Here is a 25,906-nt window from a genome sequence, read left to right as displayed (position 1 = left end):
AATACAGAGAGGCTTGGTGATAAAGCTCAGTGGCAGAACACTTGCCTCGGATGTGGGGTGTTTTAGGTTCAATCCCCGTAACTCAAGAAAAGGAAACAAGAACGCTTCGGAAATTATAAAGCATGGTTCCTGTCTCACCACCTTTTGAGAAATGGAGCAAGCACAGCCTAGTGGTACATGCCTGTGGTTACTGGGACCAGACATGGCCTCAGAAGCTCCAAGGATCCTGATGCTATGAGTTATTTTGTCCATTTTGATCTCTTCTTTTCAGCTGGAGCTGATATCTCTTGGGATTATTGCTCAATCCATCTTTGAAAGCTCCTCCTCTTCCCTGCTTCCGATCTGCGCCAAGCTGGGAATAAAGGTGAACAACCATGGAGGAACCACCCCGGGCTAGAAGTAAAACATACACAACTATTGATACTGCGTATCCAGTTCCATTAGATCTTTGAATGTGTTAGATTTCATAACTCTCATAATACAACTGCGTGGTAAAATGTGATCTCTCTCTCTCTCTCTCTCTCTCTCTCTCTCTCTCTCTGTGTGTGTGTGTGTGTGTGTGTGTGTGTGTGTGTGTGCTGATTAAGAAAATAGATCTGGAAGAGTTTATTGGCTTGAATTTAAAACCAAGTCTGTCTGGGCTTCTAATTGAAAGATGCCTCATCAAAAGGGAAAAACACGCTAGACAAAAAAAAAACCTTGGCTGACTTGAACTTCAGGTACGTAAAGGGAAACAGTCTAAAGTGATGTTTTCCCAAACAAAGCAGCCAGCGTTGAAGTATGTGGAGACATCTGATTTGTAGTTTCTGGACTCTTAGCTCTATTCCAAATGGTCAAGTCATCTGACAAACAGCTTCCAAATTAGTGCGGAATTGTAATGACACTTTCCTTATTCATGTACTGTCTTGGACACCATTCATTGAACAGATCCTTTCTAATGTAAATACGGAGCAACTATGTGTATTTATAGTCCTAGCAAGTGTTCAGAAAGAAGCATAGTTGCAGGATTACGACTGCTGCGTGTCTGATGTTTATGAATCCATAACACACATGCAGTTGATTCGAGCTGCACCTCAGAAACTGCCGCACATCTCTTCTACTGGCTTCTGTTTTACAACACTAGTCATTCCCTGAAGCAGGTTTCAATTTAAGTTCTTAAGATGTGACTTTCATTTTTCCTTTACCTTTCTGAAACAAACAGTGAAAATTGAATCATTAAGACGAATGTTCATAATTAAAGAGGAATTCAAAGAGTAATATTTACTAAACGACAACCTCCCCTCCCCGAATTTTTTTCCTAGGGGTTTTAAAATAATTACCCAATACAAACTACCAAACTGGAAAGTCTTAATTTCAGTATCATTAGAACAGTTCTGCACAATATCACATACCTGAGTGATAACAGTACAGTAATTTGACTATATTCCCATATTCAAATGAGATTTGGCTTAAGGACATTTCACAAGCAGTGCAAAACTCTGCTTCCATATAGAAATAGGAGGTATGTTATGGTTTGGACATAATTTGTTCCCAAAGGTCTAATGATGGAAACTTGATCTTCAGTGTGAAGGTTTGAGATGCTGTGGAATTCTAAGAGGTGAGACTACTGAAGGTGCTTTCTGCACTGAACCCTCACAATGGACTGGAACAGTTCTCCTGAGGCCTTGAGATACTTTTCCCATGAACAAATTCTTCTAACTTCCCAAGCCAGACTCTATGATTTCTCTCCACGACTACATGATCTGTCTCATTGCAACTAGGAGACACTTCCAGAGGAATGGAGAGACCGAAGGGGAATGGCTACCTGGGACCCCAAAGTGAGGAAACAAGGTGAGCTCAGAGTATAATGTCTCCTAGTACCAAGAAAACTCCAGAACAAGTTGTATGAAAAGTCTCAGTGCAGAAGAGAAGGGAGAGGGAGGGAAGAAGTAGGGTGAGAAGGAAGAGAAGGGGAAGGAAGGAATGGAGAAAAGAAGGGAGGAAGAGGGGATGGGAAGAAGGGAGGGAGGAAGAAAGGAAGGAAGGCAGGAAGGGAGGAAAGAAGAGATGGGGAGGGAGGGAGAAAGGAGGGATAGAGGGAAAAGAATTGGAGGGAAGGAGAAAAATTAACATATAAGACTGCTTAACGGCATACAAAACACACCGAAGTGTAAAGATCTGATAACTTAAAAAGAAATTCAGCAGAAAGTACATGATACTCTAAATATGACTAAGGTTCCTCTTTCGGCATTTAAAACCTATAGCTATTAGCATACTTATCTTGGATTCAAAGACAGGAGGATGTCCCAGTAATGAAGAAGATGTCATTTCAAAGTCAGATCCCTTAAATTCAAAAACAATAATGGTGTATCTTCTATGCTGAGCATGTAGACCAAAGTTTCACCGGGTCACTTAGATAGCTAGGTTTCTTTCCCTCTGTGCCAACCAAGGGGCTTTTCTGACTTCCAATGCAGTCGGGGCTTCTAGGTCATCTGTTGGCACTGCTGTGGACAGAGAAGGCAATTGTCAGGCTCTAGGGAAAGCTGAAGGACTACCAGGAGCTCCCAGTCTGCACTCACCTCCTCGCCCTGGAATGATGAAACCAAGCTTGCTCTTTTGTGTCTTACCTTTCCCTGTCACGACTTTGATGTGATTGCAAAGAGCACCGTTATCAGTGTTTAACAATCAGTTTACAAAGGAGCTTTCGCTCTTGCTCTCTCTAGTCATGTAAATAGTAATCTGTCTCCGGCTCCCTCATATGTTCCTGTAAAGATATTTCCCACATCACTTGCTAAGAGCTTTTCATTGTTCTGGGAAAACATGTTCATGATGGCGCCTTACTGCATCGGGAAATGTTGTGGTGTTCGCCCTGTCTAGCATGATTAAAAGAGCCCAAATGTAATTATTTTCCCTCTTGGTCATAATTTGTGGGTCCATAAATGGACTCGTGAAAACAGCCAAACCAAACAGAGTCCCTCCTAAAGTCATTTGTGTTATATGTGTACTTATGCATCTTGTGCATGTCTGTCACACACACACACACACACACACACACACACACACACACACACACACACACAGTAGGATACAGCCTCTAAGAAGCAGAGCCTCAAGAGGAGGAGAATCAAAGACAGCAAGCACAGTGACACTCAGCACTCGGCCTCGAGCACTGCTGCTTCACACAGAAAAGTGAATAGGTGGTTTTCTTCAGTACCAGTTGTTTAGTAGATCAGGACTGGCTAGGTTTTGCTATGAACTAGAGTTACAGTCTCATAATAATACAAAAGTGGTCTTTTAGATCGTAACCAGGCATTCGGGAAGCAGAACTTCCTTGTGCCAGGCAAAGTATGATTGTGTATAGAGAACCTTTTGAGCACCCTTGAACTACAGCAAATTGCATCTCTCAGGCAAACAACTGGATTCTCTGACCCAGTGACAACGGTACTGACCCTGGCTCCCAGCAGCACTGGTCACATCTTACGTCAGAAGAGCCATTGGATTTGAGCCTGTGTGAAGCTACCTCTGTACTCCTAGGAGACCCTGGTCTGTGACCTAAAGGTAGAAGCTACATCATATGTCTTTGCTGTGTTTGAATTAAAGTGATCTGACTTTAAAAGTTCATTTCAGCTTTATCAGTAAGGGCCTTCCACTCTCTCTGGGTCCTACATAGAAATATGGTGTCTGAACAATAAATTCAGGTCTCTTCACACTTAGAGTGTTATGGCAACATACAGTATTGTTTTAGTCCCAATCAATGGGGAGGTTTGTCTACTACCTAAGACCTTCCTGCTGCATAGGAATCCAAGGGCGGGTTTGTTAAAACAAAAAGTATTAACATTTTAGGACTAAGATTAATCATAGCCATAAAATCATTTCTAGAGTTAATATTGATCTTTTTGTTTCTATTTATGATATTATTCCATCAAAGCAGGTGAGTGGGAAATCTTAAAACATGTCAAATAAACATTAATCCTTATTATAGGTGCCCTTCCAGGAATATATATATATTCCTGGAGAGAGAGAGAGAGAGAGAGAGAGAGAGAGAGAGAGAGAGAGAGAATATATACACATATAGATACACATATGGTGTATACATACATACATCTAAATGTATGCATTATGTGTGTGTTTGTGTATATGTATATGTATGTATATATATGTATATATATGGATTCATATATACACACATACACACACATATATATATGTATATATATACATGTATGTATATATATATATATATATATATATATATATATGAATGGTTTTCACCAAACTGTATACAATGCTTAGGTGGCTTGTTGAAGCTGGAGAAAAGCTTCAAGAATAATTCCCTCTCTTACCCACCAACCCAGACCTCTGTTAGTTTTCATTTTGTAGTTCCTTCAACTTGACATCATCCATAGTTGCTGGACTGTGACATTAGAGGACAGGCTGACCGTGGAGTGGCTATTTACCAATGAATATAAGTGCCATGCTATGTTATGTCCATAAAATAGCCACAATATATTTCTGCCCATGAGAATTTCCCGATAGTTGATGACAGGCATGTCGCCATATTGACCCCTTCAGCTCTTGCTGTGACTAGGCAGTCTTGTGCCTCTGCTTCTGGACCATTTGCCTCTGGCCAGTTTGACTGCATATAAATACTACATGATAAGACAAGGAGAAACTCACTCTGGTTCTCTTCAGAGGCTGTAGTGTGAAAAGCCTTAACTACTTACTTATGCGACGTTTCTGTGGAACATGTAGTCATGTTGTTTGTCTGTGATGTGGCCAACTTATCCACCCTTCTGATTTGTGGGCTTTCAACTTGTTTCCCAGCTTTTGTCAATATTGCACTGTTTTTGTCTTCTGTGTCTTCCTTAAACATTTCTTAAGACAAGTTCCTGGTGAAGCTTGTTAACTAGGGTCCTTGTTAGGACCATGACCAGAGTCATGACAAAGTCCTTCTCCTGCTGAGTGTCCTTGCTGAGAATACAATAAACACAATAGTCTCCTTATTTGGTTGTTATGAGGAGCCAGTGAGGTCACAAGTAGAATATTTAGAAAAGTCCTGAGCCACTGCTACCACGTGTTAAGTATCACCTATCTATAATAGCTACAATAATCATAAAATACATAAAAATACAGTCCCCTCAATTCCAAAAGCACTGAGAACCAAAGCCTCCAAGGTACTGGTTCCTTAAACCAGCAATTCTCAATATGAGCGTCTCTATTCCTTTGGCCCAATGTCTATCTCCAAAAATATTTACATTATGATTCATACCAGTAGCAAAATTACAGTTATAAAGGAGCAATGAAAATAATTTTATGATTGGGGGTCACCACATGAGGAAATGTAATAAAGGGTAGAGCAGGAGAAAGGTTGAGAACCACTGCTTTAAACCATGAATAGAATGCACTTTAGAGAAACATATTTCAGTTGCTTAAGAGGCAGAATTCGTGAACTTACAAATCTTTAATAGACTACACATTCATGTTTTGTTTCCTAATTGGCTGTTGGTCAAAAATGGCCACTTTTCTTTTTCTTTTTTTCTCTTTTATTTAAACACATTTTCTAGGTTTTTGACCTCACTCTGGGTGACCTGAATAAGGGAAATGCCCAGGTAATTGGAACCTCCTGGATGTGATCTAGATAAGGAGTGGTGTTTTTACAACCAGCACTGCCCAGTATAATCACCTGGGAGACTTTAAAAGCTGCTGATAGCTAGGCTTCACCCGGAGGGACTTTCATTTAATTGCTCTGATTTAATTACCTGGCATCAGCATTGTTAAAGGCTCTCCAGGTGACTCTTAACGTGAAGCCAAGTCTGAGAGCAGAGGTGTAGGTGGGTACTGATTAATTCTGGGTCAACTGGGTGTGTCTTACGATTACCGAGCTGGTGAGGATTACTTTCAGAATCTCCCTGCCTGAATCTGTTGCCATGGGATAGCACAGGCTACAAAATCTTCTGATGGCCAAACTAAAGCAGGCTGCTTAGTTAGGCTTTGTGATAGCTTGAGAATTAACGTTCTGAATGGTTCCGTTTCTTCAAGAGGTTTTTGTTTGTTTGTTTGTTTTTGTTTGTTTGTTTTGTTTTAATTGATCACTAACCCCAAAGTTATACCTTAAGTTTGGCGGTAGAAAAGACTATTCCATAACTAAGTCATGTTCTTTAGTATGTTTCCTCCATGTTCTGTGGCTCCTGATGAATCAGTTGCCACAAAACATTAAACATATGCAAAAGGAAATTACAGATATGCCCCGTGTGTATTTAACAGCTTTGATCTTCCATCTACTTCGAGTACAAGTGTCTCAAGCTCTTGGGAAATTGTCCTTGAGCTAGGAATATTCAATCACAATGCATTTTCAAGTAGGAGATGTAAAGGCAACTTCAAAGAACTCGAAAATCAGGAAGATGCTGACTTGCTAGGAAGGGAGAGAGATTTGCTTCTGTGGCTTTAAAGATGTAAATAGAAACAACTATGGCAAAGGCTTTCTATAATTAGCTTTCATCCCGATTCTGAAAGATGCTTATTGCAGAGAATTTAATAGTATATGAAAGCCGCTGTTTAAAAACTTAAGTTGAGCTCTCTGAAACTTTAATGAAAAAATTAGTATGTTCAGACTCTTGTGGTTTCTCTAAAGTCATGTGCTAATTCAGCAGCAGATCTCTGTCACTGAAACATTTTGGAAGCGGGGAGAGGGGTGAATGCTCTGGTAATTTTCTTGTCTCCAGGCATAGTTTACTGAAAGCAATAACATGAGTTTAAATTAGAAATTAAATGAATTAGTGTTCCGAACTGGGGGTGTGGTTATGGAACGAACATTGGTAGTTAGACCAACAAATGTGTCTGTTTTAAAACACAGTAACTTTACCCAATTGTTCTTCCAAAGCCACAGCAGAGGACAATCCGATCAGCTAACATACCTCCCTGGAGAAGCCACAAGCTCCAAGGGTGTCTTTGCAGAATGCACTTAGCAGCAGGACCAGAAAACCACATCCTGACCTCAAGCAACCTAGCCTCATCATCCTGGTGCCACTCCCAGGCTGCCAATCATCCTTAAGAACTTCTGAGCTGGCCCACTGTGCTATCCCATGACTGGTTCCTCCCCCTTGATAATTCTTTGTAGATAGACATCCTATGGGTGTGAGTCAAGTCTTGAAAAAGAATTAGAATGGGCCTCTCCCACCGCACCCACATTCTATCCAAGCATCAAGTAAACCAGAGTCAGAGAAACGACCTCATCTCTGCAGTTGAAAGAGTTCTTGCCCGGGGAATCTGATGCCCTATTCTGGCCCCCATGGAGACTGCACGCATCTTTGCATACAAACATAGAGACATACATATATCTGCCTAGAGAAAAAGAAAACATATTAAAAATAACAATGGTCATTGATAGTCATACAAATGAGTGATCATCTCATACAACAAGGATGTTATTATTGACGTCCTAAAGAAAAGTACTCTGTCTACATCAGGGTCTTGGGTTCCATAGGGGAATACTCTTGACTAGCTGACCCTTGGGCTCACAAAGATGGCAGTGGGCTTGGAGATATAATTCCTATATATCATAGGAATTCTTAAATCTAGTCCTGGGATTCTCCAAATAATTTGGGGTGCTCTTTCAGGAAGCATGCTGGATCATGCTCAGCTTACTGAGATATCCAACAGGAGCTCGGGAAGCTGCCAGCACTGATACTCAAACTCTTGTTGTCTCCCCAAATTATCTACACATAAATTTGAAATTACCGATACCTAAACCTCACCTTTTACCATACAAACAAGATCTTTGGTGGCACATTTATGTGAGCATTTCTCATACACAGTGGTAGTATATATATATATATATATATATATATATATATATATATATATATATATGTTTCTCATACATGGTGGTACATACATGTAAGTATTTTTCATGCATGGTGGTACATATACATAAGTGTTTCCCATACATGGTGGTACATATATGTATAAGAATTTCTTACACATAACAAACTTGAGCCCCTTTGTGTTTGGAAGGACATATGCAAGAAGCAAAAAAGAAGATTTCTCTAAGAATACACCTCTTCTAAGGACTGTTTGACAAGAGAGTTATTATTCTGTAGTTATTGTTTGCTCTTGGCCAGTCATTCTCAACTTTCCTAATGCTGTGACCCTTTAATACACATCCTTTTGTTATGGCGAACTCCCCAACCATAAAATTCATTTTGTTGCTGTTCCATAAATGTAATTTTGCTACTGTTAGGAATCATAATGTAAATTTCTGTGTTTTCTAGTGGTCTTAGGCAACTCCTGGGAAAGTGTCCCTTCTCAGCCTCAGCCTAGGTTTCTATATTAGATTTGGAAAACTTGACAAACTATTTGTTCAGTCAAACAATCCAAAATGTACAGAAACACTGGAGTGGGGTGGCCTCATGTCCCAGATAACGGCACTTGAACTATCGATGAAACCACAGAATTGAAAATCACCTCCTGACTCCGCAGAGCTGTTAACTGGGAGTTCAACTCTATAACTGCCTGAAAGGGCCTCTCAACAACTGATGTCCTACTGTGGATTTCATTTTCACATTGCTAATTATCAACTTTAAATACGCTAACTCCCAGGGCATTTCTCAAAGGCTGTGTTTAGGGTTGAAGTGGCTGTGAGAGTTGTTGTTCTAATTTGGTATAATTCTACAGAAGCAGAAGTAATTTGTGTGGCTGTTGTTGGGCCTACATTGAAGAAACAAACGGAAATACGATATAAAAATATTCTTACGCGGCACCTAGCCACCTCAATTTAGGTATGCCTTTATCAAGGAGATGCAGAGGTCCTTTCTCTTGGTTTCTTTTCCCAGACTAGCGATTTTATTTGGCTTTGACTCACACTACCTCCATTTTACCTGTCTGCTGCATCCAGATCCGGTCACGTGGTACTCCTTAGGTCGGGCTACAGTGTGGGCTCAGGTTACATAGTCAGCCCAGTTCATTTACTTTGCTTTAGTATAAAAGTCGAGATGCCCCTTTCTGTTTATTCCATTACAAATGTTTAAGTGCACTTACCAAATCAAAAAGACTTTGTATTCCACTTGGCAGCAAGTGACTTCAAAGTCTCTAGAGACAGTCATGTCTGGTCTCCAAGGTTGTCCGCTCACTCTGAGTGTATCAAACAAATCTGCTTCTCCTCTCAACACACTTGGACGTCTCTCCTCTCTTTGTTTCCATTTGATTTAAAAACCTGCCCAGTTGTTCTACATTGGAAGTAAACAGTATTCCCTCAGCCAAAGAGTTTGTCACTGACCATGCCTGATCAGATGGTTTAATTCATCTTCCAAAATTGGAAATCGAGTGTTTTCTCTCTCTCTCCTCATTTCTTTTCACCGATATGACATCAGTATCTTCCTCTCCCAGCGATAAGTATATGAATAAACACACAACTGTTTAAAAATAACTCCTTGTAATTAATAAAAGTATAAAAGGCAATATATTATAGCATATGCCAATACAGTGGGAAACATGGGTCCCAAAAGGAAGAAGGCCAGTTTGCTAGCCCATCAATAAGAAGGGAATGGACTTCGTTCACATGCAAAGAAAGCTACATGAGGACCTTTGATGGCAGAAGCAGGGGACATTTCATAACCCATTCTTCTCCAGAGTATATTCATTTAACATGACATTTACTGAGAAGGTAGGGCAGAAGTGCACTTCTTTGGAAGTGGACAGACTTTCTTGATACATTTTTTTTTCTGGCTTCTTTTGTGACTCCAACTGCAGTAGGCCCACGAGGAAAGGCTCAGTCAAGTACTCCCCGGCTTTCAGGACCACATGAAGCTGGCTGGAATCACCCTATTTTCAGCAAGTTGAATGAACTCTGGCTAACGTCATCCTATGACTGAGTAGAATTACATGTTTGTGTTTACATGTGCTTACAAATCTGTGGAAGTATATGTCCGCACCGTGTGTATTTGCATATATGAGAAGGTTAGACATCAACATCAGATGTTCTCCATCACTGTCTTATTTATTTATTTATGATTTATTATTTATTTATTTACTTTTGAAACAATCTCTCTTGCTGAACCAGGAGCTCACCAACTGTCCACATTGGACAGTCAGCCACTCCAGCAATCTGCAAGTCTATTCCCTGCAACCTCCGGTGCTAAGATTATAAATACACTATGCCATAGCCAGTCTTTTACCTGGGTACTGGGTACCCCACACATAGACACTTCACCCTCTCAGATATTTCCTCCCACAGTTAAGGTAATATTTTTAAAGTTCAATTGTTGACTCATCAACCCTTATTTCTACATAAATAAACCCAGCCCTGTAACCTGTGCTGGCAATTCGAAATACGTTTTCTTAATCCCTCTATAACTTCAACCCCACCATTTTGGGCTGCGTATTTCCATACACTTCAGCCAAGAAAAGTAATGGAATTTCTCAGAAACCGTGAGAGAGCCAAAAGGTGTGCTAGATGTATTAGGCATGTGGCAGATCAAGAATGAAAGGCAAATGACCCTGGGAAATGCTGAAGAACCATATCCATCCTAGGAGAATGCAGAAGTTGGATTGGTGCCTTACTGGACAACAAGAATGATGTAGGAAGGATTATATGTCTCTTATCTCCCAATTAGATCTCATTTTCCCAGATGGCAAAAGAAACCCAGGTCCCCACACAGCAGTAAAATTCATATTCCATCCATCAGTCAGGCTCTTTATTGCTGATTAGATTTCCTAATAAAGAATGCCCAGTAGTAGCCATAATGAAAAACACTCCAAACTTGATGGATGGAGAGAATTTTATAGGAGAGCTTTAGTTTAGGTCTTTTAAGAGTGTTGCTGATTTAAATTCTCAGCAGAGTTTCCATATATCCAGCCTCCCTACTTGCACAGCAACCAAACTCTTAGCCCGGAAGCTCTATTACCACAGTAGCCTTATCTTATGCAGAAGGTCACAGAGAGAAGGTTGGGTGGGAACATTATGTAGATCTAGATATATTTTTGGCCACATGTTCTTAGCTTGTTTATTCCACTAGTTTGATTTTTTTTCCCTAGAGTGTAATGCTGAGCTAAAGAACAAGTACAGTGATTTAACAAGAACTACTACAGAAATCAAGCAAACCAAATGTTTTGCACCCTGACTTCCCTCATGAGGACAGGCCAGCTGAAAATTCACGGTAAAAATAGAGGCACAACAGATATGAACATGGAGCTGGAGAGGTGGCTCAGCAGTTAAGAGTACTGTCTGCTCTTCCAAAGGTCCTGAGTTCAAATCCCAGCAACCACGTGGTGGCTCACAACCATCTGTGATGAGATCTGGTGCCTTCTGGTGTGTCTGAAAGATAGCAACAGTGAACTCCCATACATAAAATAAATAAATAAATCTTAAAAAAACAAAAAACAAAAAACCAAACCCAACACAACAGACACAAATGTAGGAGAGCCACCACCTCTTACCAAGCAGTGTCCCTTTCCTACAACTAAGAATTCTCTGGGATTTTCTATTTTCACAGTCCAGATGTCAAAGAAAGCGTTAGAGAAGACAAGGACAGAGGCAGGTAGAGTTTAAAACTGGTTACCTGCATCTTAGACCAGCAATCCCCAACCTATGGGTCATGACCCATACACGAGTCACATATCAGATATTTACATTACAATCATAACTAGCAAAATTACAGTTATGAAGTAGCAATGAAAATAATTTTATGGTTAAGGTGGCCCCAGCACGAGGAACTGTATTAAAAGGTGGCAGCATTAGGAAGGTTGAGACTTTGGTATACGTCTCTTGACCATGGCATCAGCAAAGGAAGTGTTTGAAGACAATAAAGGTAAAACTACCACCAAAACTTCATGTTGGATTCCCTTCATGCTCCTCTGTCTGCTGTGAGGAAAAGCTGTGCTTCTATAAACAGTCAGCACTTAGTTTTTCTTGAAGAAACAAACCTATTTGCAATTGATATTCTAAGTCCAGCTGCTTGTTCATAAATTTTTTTTAGTGAATACAGAAGAGCTAACCTTTCTACGTGGCGAGGTAGAGTTCTGAAGACTTCTCTCTGACTGAACGGTAAGTAGCAAAGGTGTTGGTCAAGTTCTTCTCAATGCTATTTCCCCACATTGTGTAATGACCAGCACAAAGTAGGGTTCTGCACTCTTTCCTGAAATGCACTCATGTGTTGCAAATAAACATGCTACTCAGAAATTTCTTAGTCATTGATAACAAGATGAAATGAATGGGAAGATTACTAGGATGTTTTAACATCCTACATTGTTCATTACTTTTAAGTGACAAATGACAGCAAATGAAATTACAACATATATGGGATTGTTTTTGCAATTTAGATGAAAACAACTTTAAAATGATATTTACAGCATATATCCCATTAGCAATATTTTTCTATGATAAATGTTTAAGTTTTTAGCAATGACTATATATCAAATTCTTGAAAATGTTCCATGAAGTGAGAAGGCTAGGCTGATTTCATGACAGACTTCAAATTGACAATTAAGGAGACTAGGCCTAAAAATTGAGCAAGTTTAGGCAAACCCAGGCAAGTCAATTACTAATAGGAAAAAACCTAGGCTCCAGTGTTCATGCCTAGGTAATGGAATGTCTCAATCATCTGGCCTGAGGCAAGGACAATGGATCAGCAGCAGTTTCTGGACCTCCTCAACTACTTCCTCAGTAACTGTTCCCAGACCTTCCCAGAAAATTTCCAGCCCCCACATCCTAGTAATGGAATATCCATAGCGATGGACCCAACAGATTCACATAGATGTCACCTACCTACCCCAGAATTCTCTAATGTGTTTAAGTCAGTCTTGAAAGCTCACTATTCTGGTAATGGGAGACCCCAGCATGTTGGTCTTCTGCAGAATAAAACACTCTTTGCATTTACATACAATTTGAGTCCAGGGTATCATTTTTCAGTGACTCATGAACCCTTATAGTAGAAGATGACACAGCCCACATAAAGACCACTGAGCCATGAGCAACCCCTAAGCCAACTCCTAGAAAATTATCTACTGTTACTATCTACAACATAAGACACAGAAGGATGTGAAAACTATCATTGCTTGCCAAAAGCAGATTCTACGTGGCTCACAAGTTCTTGGGGTTGCAGATGGATAAAATGAGCAGACACTTGTCTTGTTGGAAGTGGTAACTGTGTACAGCAAGCTCTGGAGCCAGTCTGCACCAAGAACACAGATCAGAGCAGACCACAACTTCGCTTCATTACAGTTCCTCACATCCCACCTGGCTGCTCTTCAGAGATTTGAACTAAGGGCACTGAAACAATTGCATTGTCCGTCTTTTTCTTCAGGAAAGCCTCTCTGTCCTTCCCTGCATAAGCAGCACAAAACCTTACAGATGTCAGTCTCCACAAAGTCACCTTCCTCTAGCACCAGGGACCAAGCTCCCAACTGTACTTCTCTTCATTTTTGTTATAAAAAATTCAACTCAGACATCTTCTGTCAGTTATAGGTGCTTGTGATTACAATAATTCGCCCATGAGGATATGACAATCAGCAGATGTTTGTATCTTAAAGGACATCTGGTGGTTGACTCAAGAGACATTGTCATTCCTAATATGCATAGATGAGGGAGAGCAAGTTTGAAGACGCCACAGTCTGATTCAACCCAATTTCCAGCAGGTAATGAAGCACAAGGTAATAAATCAACATAATTTTTTCATTTGATTTACATTTTCAACGGTTAGGTAGTACTTATTGTTCTATTATTTTTAATAAACTAAAATCCAGAAAAATTAAAATTACTTAACGCTGCTCCATACTGCAGTGACTGGCAAAAAGTGAGGCTCCTCAGTCGTTCTTGTAATTAATATTTTTAAAAACCATGTTATTTGGAAGTTTAATAATAGTCAATTACATGATAAAAAGAATGAGGAAAGTACTATGATGCTTTAAAGTGCTATATATTCCATTACTTTTAAATGATAAATAATCAATGAAAGAAATTACAACATATATAGAATTGTAGTTGCATTTTGGATGAAATCAGCTTTTAAAATGATGCTTATAGCCTACACTCCATTAGGCTCTAAACACCATAACTCCATATTTATTCCCAAGAGTATACATCATTTCACCACATTGAAAATTTCAAGATGAATATTCACAAGCATTCGTTTTTAAAACAAATGTGCAATGCTTTCTGTGCATGAGCTTAGTACTCAGGATACTGTTATTTATCATAACTAATGTTTTCAAACAAGAATGGGAATTCGAATGCCAGTTAGCTAGATGACAGAAAGAGCCTTTAAATGACCTGAGATTTTCTCTCCTGTAAGTAATGAGGATCTCTCAATGGTTATATGAACCAATGTGTTTAAATACTTCACACCACTAGGTATGCAATCCTTGTCTAACATTTCATGGTTTTGAGAAGTAGAAAAAAGTACTTATTCTTTGGAAAATTTATAATTATATATTTAAAACTCATAACTTAATCTTAAGGGCCCTATATTATATTTTCATTTACAGTATCTATTTTATATTCAACATATTATTTATAACAATTAAGTAATATAATTTCCCTTAAAAGGCTACAACATACAAACACTGTTTTAAAAAGTCATGATATATATATATATATATATATATATACATATATATATATATATATATTTTTTTTCCCCCCAAAATAAAGGTAACTTTTTAAGCATTTAAATGCAATGAAATCCCAGAAGCTACATGAAAGGGACTCTAGAGATAGTTTTCATTCTCTCTTGAAGACCATGGATAAGGTCCAACTTACTTTATGAGTGACTTCTTTGCCAAAGATCTCCCACAAATGACACCAATTTATATAAGTGTCTGATACCGAAAATTTCAGACTGCTCATAAAATTTACTATTTTAGGAACTTAATTATTTAAATATAGACCATGGCTCCCTCATTAAAAACCTAGCAATTTAAACTTTCACTCCTCTTAGCATATATATTTTAGAATTTTCACTGTGAACAATTTTTGATAAACCAAGAAAAGATACAAAAAAAAAAAAAAAGTGAGAGACTGCAAGGAAGTCTCTTGTGTGTGTGTGTGTGTGTGTGTGTAGGAAGGTAACCCACTAAGGTGGTTTGAATAAGAATGACCCATAGGCTCAGATATTTAAATACTTAATCTCCAGGGAACAGAACTCTTTGATAGGATTAGAAGGATTAGGAGGTGTGGCCTTGTTGGAGGAATTGTGTCACTCTGGGTAGACTTTGATGTTTACAAAAGCCCATGCCAGGCCTAGTAAGTCTCTTTCTCTCTTGGCCTGTGAGTCAGTATATAATTCTCAGCTACTGCTGTAGCCCTGTGCATGTTGTCATGCTCCCCACAATGATGACAACAGACTAAATATCTAAAACTGTAAGCAAGATCCAATTAAATGCTTTCTCTTATAAGAGTTGTTTTGGCCACAGTGTCTCTCCACAGCAATAGAATGCAGCCTACTGCAACTGCTATAAACAAGGTGGTGAAGGCATTGAGTAAAAAGAACTAGTTCCTCTCAGGTTGCTGAAAAAAGATGTAGAGTGAACAACACACTGAGACTTCAAGAATGTATAGAGCAGCAGTTTTCAACCTGTGTGGGGTCTTGACTCCTTTAGGGGTCTAATGACCCTTTCATAATGTTTGCATATCAAATATCCTGCATATAAGGTATTTACATTATAATTCATAACAGTAGCAAAATGATAGATATGATGTATCAATAAAGATAATTTTATGATTGGCAGTCACTCCAACATAAGGAGCTGTATTAGAGGGTCACAGCATTAGGAAGGTTGAGAACCAATGGTATAGAGAACAGGAGTTGAGGCCAAAGAGAAGAAGAGGATACCTAACATGAATGATGTTATAAGGAATCAACATACAAAGCAAATTGGGACTCCCAGAGTTTGAGATCTCAGAATTTATTTACCTTGAAGTGACAATGTTCACTGGGGAGAAACCATGAATTTATGAATACATGATTTCTCCCCATATGAGAAACCCATACGCTTTTTCAGTAGTATCTGTGTTTGTTTTGTTTTGTTTTGTTTTTTTTTTTTTTTATGCTGGGGATCAAACTCAAAGTCTCTTTGTATTAGGCAGACTAATGGCACCCTGATGTTGTCTGGGAGGTAATATCAATGATCCATGCATTCTTGTCACAAAGAAATTAACATTGCCAATTAACTGTCTCACCTGTAGGAAAAAGTTTTGCATGTACATGGACCTAATATAATTAAATATCCTCACACATAGAAGAGGAAGGCTGTGGTGGTAGAATAGCTTTTCACCCCCTACCCTTGTAGATTCATGTGTTTGGTTGCTTGACCCATAGGGAGTGGCACTACTAGGAGGTGTTGCATTATTAGAGTAGGTATGGCATTGTTGGAGGAACTATGTCACTGTAGAGGTGGGCTTTGAGGTCTCACACATAAGCTCAAGCTACTCCCAGTGTGGAAGAGAGTTTCTTTTTGGCTTTCTTTGGATCAAGAGGTAGGTAGAACTCTCAGCTTCTCTAGCACCATGTCTGCCTTCACACTGCCTTGCTTCTTGCCATGATGATAATGCACTAAGCCTCTGAAATTGTAAGCCAGTTCCAATTAAAGGTGTTCGTTTATAAAAGTCACCTTGGTCATGGTCTCTTCACAGCAATGAAACTCTAAGGCAGAAGTTGGTACCAGGGACTGGGTATTGGTTTGATAGGCCTGACTATGCTTTGTTTGGAAGAATGTATATTTGGGGACTTTGAAAAGCAATGGAATGCTTAAAAGTGGGACTTAATGAGCCCTAATAGAAGCATAGAAGACAGTGGTGCTGAGGATGGTTTGAACTGTGGGGCCCTGGCTCAAGAGGTTTCAGAGTGAATGGATATGTGCAGCTACCTGGGGTCGGGGTCAAGGACATATCTTTAGGAAGTCCCAGAGACCTGGGATCAGAGTGGCTCCCAGGAGTCAATGGGAGTGACCTTAGTGGAGATGCCTAACAGAAGAGACATGGAACCTATAGAGGCCACCTCCTGTAGCCATGCAGGATCCCCAGTGGAAGGATATGGACACCAATCCATTCACTAAAGTTTCCACCCATAATTTGCCCTTTCTAAAAGAAATGCAAGGATGGAGCAGAGATTGAAGGAAAGGCCAATCAATAACCAGCCTAGCTCGAAACCCATCCCGCGGGCATACTCAAGCCCCTGACATTATTAATGATACTCCGTTATGCTTTCAGACAAGAGGCTAACATAACTGTCCTCTGAGTGACTATATATCCAGCACCAGATACAAACAGAAGCAGATACCTAAGGAGATCAGGGACACCTGGAAGAGTTGGAAGGATCAAAGGCCCAGAAGTAGATGAGAACTCCACAGGAAGGCCAACACAGTCCACAAACGTGGACCCCCGGGAGCTCGCAGTGTCTGAGCCACCAACCAAAGAACAAACATGAGCTGCAACAAAACCCCCTGACCCACATGTAGCAGACAGGCAGCTCAGTCTTCATGGCTGCTCTGTCTGGTCTCAGTGGGAGAGGATATGCCTAATCTGGCAGAGACTTGATGTGTCTTGCTGAGAGGATACTTGGGGGAGGTGGGAGTCCTAGCCTCTCAAAGGAAAAGGAAAGGGAGATGGGGGAACAGACTAGGTAAGAGAGGGACCAGGGGGGAGAGCAGCGTTTGAGATATAAACAAATAAGTTAATTGATTAAAATTTTTACAGTGTTGGTAGGTAAAGCAGTAATGACTTTCACCACACTGTAGAGGTGAGTAGCCTTACTCTGCTTCACCATGAAACCAGAGGACTCGAAAGTTCCAATCTGGGGCTGAAAGCCAGGGAGATTCAGAGGGAGCCACTGGCCTTCAATCCACACCAGAAGGCCAGGGGCTCTGAAAGCATTAAAGGGTGGAAACTGCAGCAAGAAGCCGTGGGATCTCATTCACAAGTCAGACAGGAAGGCAGGCAGACAAGCAGCACCTTGTTTCCTCAAACCACTTTCTATCTGGACATCATCACTCTGGGGAAGGGTCTTCTCTCAGGAAAATACTCCTGGAGCATGCCTTCCATGGCTCTCCCAGGCCCTCCCAGGCCCTCCCAGAGAGGTAAGTTCCCTGGTTGAATGCAGATCAAACCAAGTCGACAATCAAGATTAACCATTACAGTTTCATAAAGAGGACAATTCTGAAGGTTTATATAGGAACTAGGAAATGCGGGCAGAAACAAGAACAAGAAATATGACCTGTGTAAGAAAACAGATCCTTGGCTGGAGAAGCAGAGCAAGCATGTAAGAAAGACACAAAGCAGCTTCCTTTTTTTTTTTTTTTTTTTTTTTTGCTTCTCCTATTTGAGTCCCTTCTCCCTACTTCCCTCAATGATAGATTATGATCAGGATACTTAAGCCAAATCATCTCTCCCTGAGTTGCTTTTGGTCACGGCATTCATCACAGTACACAAAAGCAAACTAGAGCCCTGTTTTTATAGATGACCCAATTTTTGTTCCCAGGGGGAACCACCCCCACCCCCCTTTCTGGACTCACACAGGAATAAATACAAAGAGACACATGTATATCGAGTGAACACAATTTAAAAGTTAAAAAATATGTATATAAGTCTGTAAAAAATACAAAAGGTAAATCTTCAAAAAGTGGCCAACAGTCCTCTAATAGGAATTAAAGAGAAAGACTCGCAAAGGGAAACATAATTACAGACATCATTGTAAAAAGATACGTATCTTTGGGAGTGGGGTGGACTTACCAGTCATTGAATAGGTGAAAATTCAGATAGACTTATAGAGAAAGCATATGGGATGTATTTCTTAGGACAGAGTATGAATGTCTTTAGCCTTCATATTTAATAAGAGCAGAAACTGGGAGTGGCAAAGAGCTGAGTAGAGGGAGGGCTGGAGTCCAAAATTCCTTCCTTTACAAGTCAAGACAAAGGCATATTCTACATTCCAGAGGCCAAAATGAATGTTACACATTACAGGAAGCTGTAAACATAGCCAACAAATAACACAAAAGAGATTTGGCTTCAATCACCTAAAATTTCCATACACCTTGTGTTTAACATTATTGAGCAGAATAAGGTGTGTGCATAATTTTGAATGAGCGCCATGACCTCCCAAAGGATTTTAACTCTTTCAGTGATGAAAATAAGGCTCTCAACTTTAATCCACCCAAACAGAAGACCGAGAGAGGAGGATCATTGAAAGTTCCAGGCAAACCTAGGCTACATGGTGAGTTACAGGCCAGCCTGAGCTACACGGTGACTTGCAGAGCTCTCTCTAAGAATAAGACCCTGTCTCAAAATAACAGCCACTGCAGAGAAAGTAATGCTGAAAGGAATTCCATAGGACAAAGAGGTCTTAAGTGATATAAGGTTTCTATTTCATAGGCTTCTCTACATTGAAATATATGATCATCTGTGGAAGAGACTAGTTTCATAACGAATAACAACAATGCATAAAAACAAAGCATTTCCAGCATGGATTATCATGAATTAGTATTGCAGATTTAGTTATATGTGCCGTGGTGGAGCACAGGATCCAGAGAGGATTCCTTGTGAAAGATGACTAACCGGTAAACACATGGAGTCCTGTAGGTCATAATGCCTTTATTGAAATTACTGTGCTCATTGACTTGATGACAGCGGCTGTAAGGAACACATCTACAGAGGACAGGCTCTGTTCCCGTGCAACTTTATTAATAAACACTGAGGCATAATTTTCAAACACCAGGAAATACTCTTCCTTTGATTAAGTTTTCAAGAATTGAAAACTACAAAATCTAATCTTTGCTCACCATCTATTGGCCCATCTTTGATATATTGGCCCATCTATAGTCAAGGTTTACACAAAATGGAGCAAGGAACTAGATTCCATTTACATGCCACAGTTTGAGACCATGAATAATAGAAAGTAATTTTTCACCTGTCCAGCTTGTTTTTCTGTGTCTTTCCTTTGGCTGGGCCTTTCTTTCTTTCTTTCTTCCTTTCTTTCTTAGATTTATTTGTTTATTTTATGTATACCACTCTTTTCAGACACACCAGAAGAGGTCATCAGATCACATTACAAATGGTTTATGAGTCACCATGTGATTACTGACTGGGAATTGAACTCAGGACCTTTGGAAGAGCAGTTAGTACACTTAACACCTGAACCATGGCTAGGCCTTTTCAATGAGGAAAATAACCCTTGTAGTAGGAGGTATTGATGGGCTACACCTTACTTAAATAACTATAAAAAGAGGCCAATAATTTTTCCAGACAGAAAATTTTAGCTCCCAGCTCTATGTTTTGATTTAGACATGAGCTAAGCTAAGGCAGGAGCCCTGGTTGGAGGACCAGAAGACAGGCAGTGGGTAGTTATCTCTGTAAAAGCTGACTAATTAAGATACCATGATCCTCCAGCTTCGAGTTACCACATGTGTGATTAATAAATAAGATCTTGTCCAGAAGGGTGAACCCTCAGGTGAATTTCATGTGTCTATTTGGGTGAGACAGTCTCTCCAGGGTGCCTAATTTTTGTCAAATACCTACATAGGTAATGCTGTGTAATGATGTTACTAACTCTAAATACACTTTGAGTATATCATCCTCAGTATGTGGGTAGGGGTGGCAAGCCTCATTTAACCAATTCAATGTTGAAGGAAACAAAGCTAAATACAGAGCTTCACTGAAGAAGAAGAAGAGATTCTGTTCCACATTGCTCTCAGGTCTAATGGGCAACGCAGATTTTCCTCTGATTGTAGCATCTCAGTTCAACTCGGTGTCTCAGTTTCTCTTGATAAATTAAATAATGACGGATAGATGAGATAAAGATAGAGAGATAGAGAGGTAGAGAGATAGAGAGATTAGATAGGTAGATGATAGACAGATATATAGATAGATACATAGATAGATACATAGATACATAGATAGATTATAGGCAATAGATGAGATAATAGATGATAGATGATATATAAATAGGTGATAGATGATAGATAGGTAATAGATGATAGATCATGGATAGGTAATATATAGATAGATAAATTATGTCTTAATTAAGGTTTCTACTGCTATGATGAAAGGAACTTGGGAGGAAAGGGTTCATTTGGATTATACTTCCATATCACTGTTCATCATCAAAGAGAGTAAGGACAGGAACCCAAATAGAGCAGGGTCTGGCTGGCTTCCCATGGCTTGCTTAGCCTGCTTTCTTCTAGAACTCAGGATCACTAGCCCAGAGATGACACCACTCACAATAGGCTAAGTCTTCTCCAGTCTATCACAAGTTAAGAAAATGCCATACAGGTTTCCCTACAGCCTGATCTTATGGAGGCATTTCCTTAATTGAGGCTCCTGCCTCTCAGATGATTTGTGTCAAGTTGACATAAAACGATCCAGCACATGACAGATGACAGATGACAGATGGATAGATGATAGATAAATGATAGAGTTAGATAGGTAGATAGATAATATAAATGATGGATAGATGATAGATAGATGACAGAATGATGGATAGATGATTGATTGAGATAGATAGATAGATAGATAATAGATAGATAGATAGATGCTAGATAGATGCTAGATAGATGCTAGATAGATAAATAGATAGATAGATAATAGATAGATAGATAGATAGATAGATAGATAGATAGATGACAGATGGATAGATGATAGATAGATAGATAGATAGATAGATAGATAGATAGATAGATAGATAGGATAGATAAACAGACAGATAGATGGTATATAAATATAAAGGCAGATAGAGATAATAGAAGATACATTAGTTCTGTTTCTTAGGCCAGAATTAAGTCAGAAAATAAAAGTATTCTTAGCTATAATTTTGAATTAGATCAATCCACATCTGACAAGATCACCCCTGACTATTTCATTCACAAAAAACATGGATCTGCTTTTTTGGTTTGGTTTCTGTTTCACACAGTTGAGGGGCCCTTAATTGATATATAAGCATTTTAAACTGAAAAAATGACTAAAAAAGACTGACAGTGTCTTGCTCCTTAATAAATCACTGGAGTGTCAAAAAACACGTACACTTATACAAACACTACTCTTGCATTTGAAGGTGCTGAAGACTCTAACTTAGGAGAAAGCCCTAGGCGTCCATGCAGCAGAGCTGTTCTACTCCTTGCTTTTCATAAGAAAGGTTTTATTCCCCGAGCTGATCAGAGAGCACACTTGGAGAAAAATCTGTTGATATTTCCCTTGCTGAGTTTTAAATAGCCCCAGAATGTGTGATATATCTTTTGTAGTGAGTGCTTTAGAGAAAAAGCATTGCTTTTAAATCTCATGCCTGCCCCAAATGTAATGTGAAATAAATTCCACTGTGAATGAGCCCCTGCCACCTCTCAGAACTGAATTGTAATATGCAAGGTTTCTCTGAGACAGGCCATTTTGTGTGTGTGTGTGTGTGTGTGTGTGTGTGTGTGTGTGTGTGTGTGCTCTTAAGAGCTGCAAAACTAAGAGGATTGATAAATTTCAAATCTCTATAGCAGGGGTTGTGTAAAGTAATAAGCTTATATCTGCGTGCCATTTTAGCCAGAAAGCACGTGGGCTGTTCCAGCTGAGATTTCTCGGGAATTGGTTTTAGTTCAATTAGCAGGGAGCATTTTACCACACTGGTGAAAGTTGTGAATAGTTATGATAGCAATGATATCAACAGCCTTAAATTCGTGCTCCCAGAGTCAGTCTCTGTAATGAATCCAGTTCCACAGGGTGGTGGCGGGAGCTTCTTCATTCCGTTGTCAGTGTGGCCTCAGACTACCAAAGATATAATTAAAACCCCAAATCAACAGAATGCTTGGCTGTAGGCTACTGCAGAAATCGAAACACCAGTTTCTTCTATGGTTCTCTAATTCCTTCATGTGACTGGGTCACTTTTGAACCTCGCTTCCAAATCCTCTCCAGACTCAAGGAGACTAAAATTAAAAAGTGTCAGCTATTATTTGTTCAGCATATCTGTCACACATGCCACCTCCTCGGTGTTTCATACAATATCTCCATAGCAATCTCTTACGATTTCCAAATTGAGGATCAGGAGGTTTCAGGATCAGTGAGGACAATTAACTGAACTAGTGTTGCAAAACTCTTCAAGGACCCAGTTTCAATCCCAGAGCCATGCTGCCTTTACTTGCCTGATTCTGCCTCTATTGCCCATGCAAGGCTGTGAAGTGGTACATTAGAATAGATATGGTCTTGGATGCTTCCGGTTGCTTTCTTCTTCCATATCTCTGATCAAACCACAGAATGATAAAACGTAGTGGATAACCTGAAAAACTGACTTCTCTAGGTCACATCACCTGCAATCATCTGAAGAAAATATTCTGCACTCTGACTGATCCACCTGCTCTCCTTGAACAGGGTTCCAAGACTGGGCAGAAAGGCAGCCAGTGCACTAAAGAGACTCTGTGGTCCATGGATATGCCTTGCGAATATTGGCTGTGAACAGCAGTCACATATTCCAGAAGAACTGCTGTGTATGACCAATATGAATTGAAATATGCAAAACTCGTGGCTGAACATACAAGCTTGTAGATGGATCTATAGATGCAGATCAAGGCTTCACTGCCACGAGTTGTGCAAAGAGAGCATGACTTTCAAGAAGTGCACAGTTTCTCGCCACGTGTACGCAAATGCAAGCATTTTGGGTTTCGAAGAAGAACGAGACATATCTTGCTTTAAAGTCTCCAGGAACAGTAGATGCAACAAGGATACTTTTCTCAACCACCTATGTATGCATCACTGAAATTGTGAACCAAACTGTCTATACCTAGGATGCTAGGAGGAAAGAAACCCAGTGTCATTGTTCCTGAAAACAGTCTTCTCCTTAATCTCAGTGGCTTCCAAAAAAATCATTCACTTGAATCACGGGATTTGATAGGTTTATCTATGCTCCTTTCCAAACCTTACCAGTTGTATGCCACTGAAACTGACTAGGAAATTATACTGCATAAAATGACAGGGGGAAAACACACAATCCGAGGGAGATCAAGAGCAGTGGTTCTCTAACTTCCTAATGCAGTGACCTTATACTATAGTTCCTCATGTTGTGGGGATGCCGACCATATTATTTTCTTCGTTACTTCATAATTGTAACTCTTCTAGTTATGAATATAATGTAAACATCTGATACTCAGGATATCTGATATGCAACCCTTGTGAAAGGGTCATTTGACTCTCAAAGAAATCACGACCAGCAGGTTAAGCACTGATGTAAGAGAAGAGAACTGATAGAATTTATATATATATATTAAATATAAATACTATTTTTGTGTATATAATACATTTAAAATATATGTATATATGTACATATACCTATGTGTATAAATATATATAATATGTATAAAAGGGGAATTTTTAAAAAGTCTTATCACCTATAAGAGCTAGGTAGTCCAGCAGCAGTTGTTTGCACACTGAAGAAGTTGAGAACCCCATAGTGCTTGCTTGCCCATGAAGCACAGTAGTCCCATTCTGGTGTTGAAGGCTGGGAAGATTCTGGGGAAGTTGCTGATCTTAAAGCCCATACAGCAAGCCACAGACTCTGGACTCTGATGTTAGTGAAGGATGTTAGCAGGAGCTCCAATAACTGCTAAGACAGTGGGGTGGGGGTACCCAGCTGTTTTGCTGTGGTGAGACCCAAAGAAAGCACCAAGATGGTGATTGCCACTATGAGAACGGCTATGCAGGTCATGAGCGCTACTTACATCTGAAAGACAAATAATGGGTCAGCATACATTAGTGTGTCCTTTGCCTCCTTTTACACGGACTGGGATATCTCCCACTGGACTGGAATTCTCCCTAACCCTCAAGGCCAAGCTGTCATTGAGTAGGCCCACTCCTCTCTCAAAAAACAATTAGAGAGGAGGATGTGGGGGACTCAGCCCCATGATAATTTAACAGAAGCATTATTTACTATAGATTTTACAGTTTTTGACAAACAGGGTCTCTCTTCAGCATATAAACACTAGGGAGCTAAGCTCCCAAGAATAACTCCTTTGCCCTTAATCTATTTTAGAGACCCTATAGATAACACAGGAAGGGTTCATTCCCCCTCTGCTAACCATGGGATGAGGGTTTGTTCACGTTTACCCAGTAGTAGCAGGTAAGCCAATTGGGCTCCTGACAGATCCATCAAGCTTTACACTGCTGATGGTCCAGATGAAACAGATGGAGCTGCCAAGGATAGCCGTGCAACGTGTGGCTAGGATGTTCCCAGCTAACCACCCTGTGACCTGGGGGAGTCTCAAGGCTCTCATAAACCAAGCATAGCAAATGTCTCCAGAGGGACCAGAGACAGAACCATATATCACTTTTCTACTGATGTGTGCTATCTATCTTATGTCTAATTCTCAAGCATATGCCTAGTCACTCTTATGGGTTGCCCTTAATCATCTATTCATTTTTCCCCTGTTAGATAGGATTCCTGGGGTTGCCTATCATTTACAGTGGCAATCCAGCAACGGGAGAGAGCCAATTCCCCATCAACTCTACCTTAACACTTCTATTTAATAGGTCATTCAACCTGACCCCAGGGATAGTGGGCTTTTGTCTAACAGAAGATATATGCCCAGAGGTTACCTAGTGACTTCTTAAATTGGGTCAAGGTTCATTTGAGCAGGTGGTGGCCAATATGTTTTGCCTCTATCACCTTCAAAAGGAGAATCCCAACAGACACTTACCAACAGGTCCACATCAAGGTTAAACGAGACATTCCCCATCCCTTGAAATGTCAGTGCTCATCAACTGTGCACCAAGTTTCTCCTCTTGGAAGTCCTTAGCCTTGAAATAAAAACAGAAGGGGGACCTTTGGTGGATAGGGAATCAACCTTGTGAAGGAAAAAGTGGGATGGGCTCCTGTGATTTCTCAGAGTCCTGATATGTTCATGGCATCAGATCTAAGATGGTTCCAGTAACACCGGTGAGACAGCCAAAAGGAACCAATGCCAAAAGGAACCGAGGCAG

The sequence above is a fragment of the Rattus norvegicus genome, chromosome 16 (assembly GCF_036323735.1).
Source record: "Rattus norvegicus strain BN/NHsdMcwi chromosome 16, GRCr8, whole genome shotgun sequence".
Classification (NCBI taxonomy): Eukaryota; Metazoa; Chordata; class Mammalia; order Rodentia; family Muridae; genus Rattus; species Rattus norvegicus.
Note: the sequence above shows the minus strand (reverse complement) of the source record.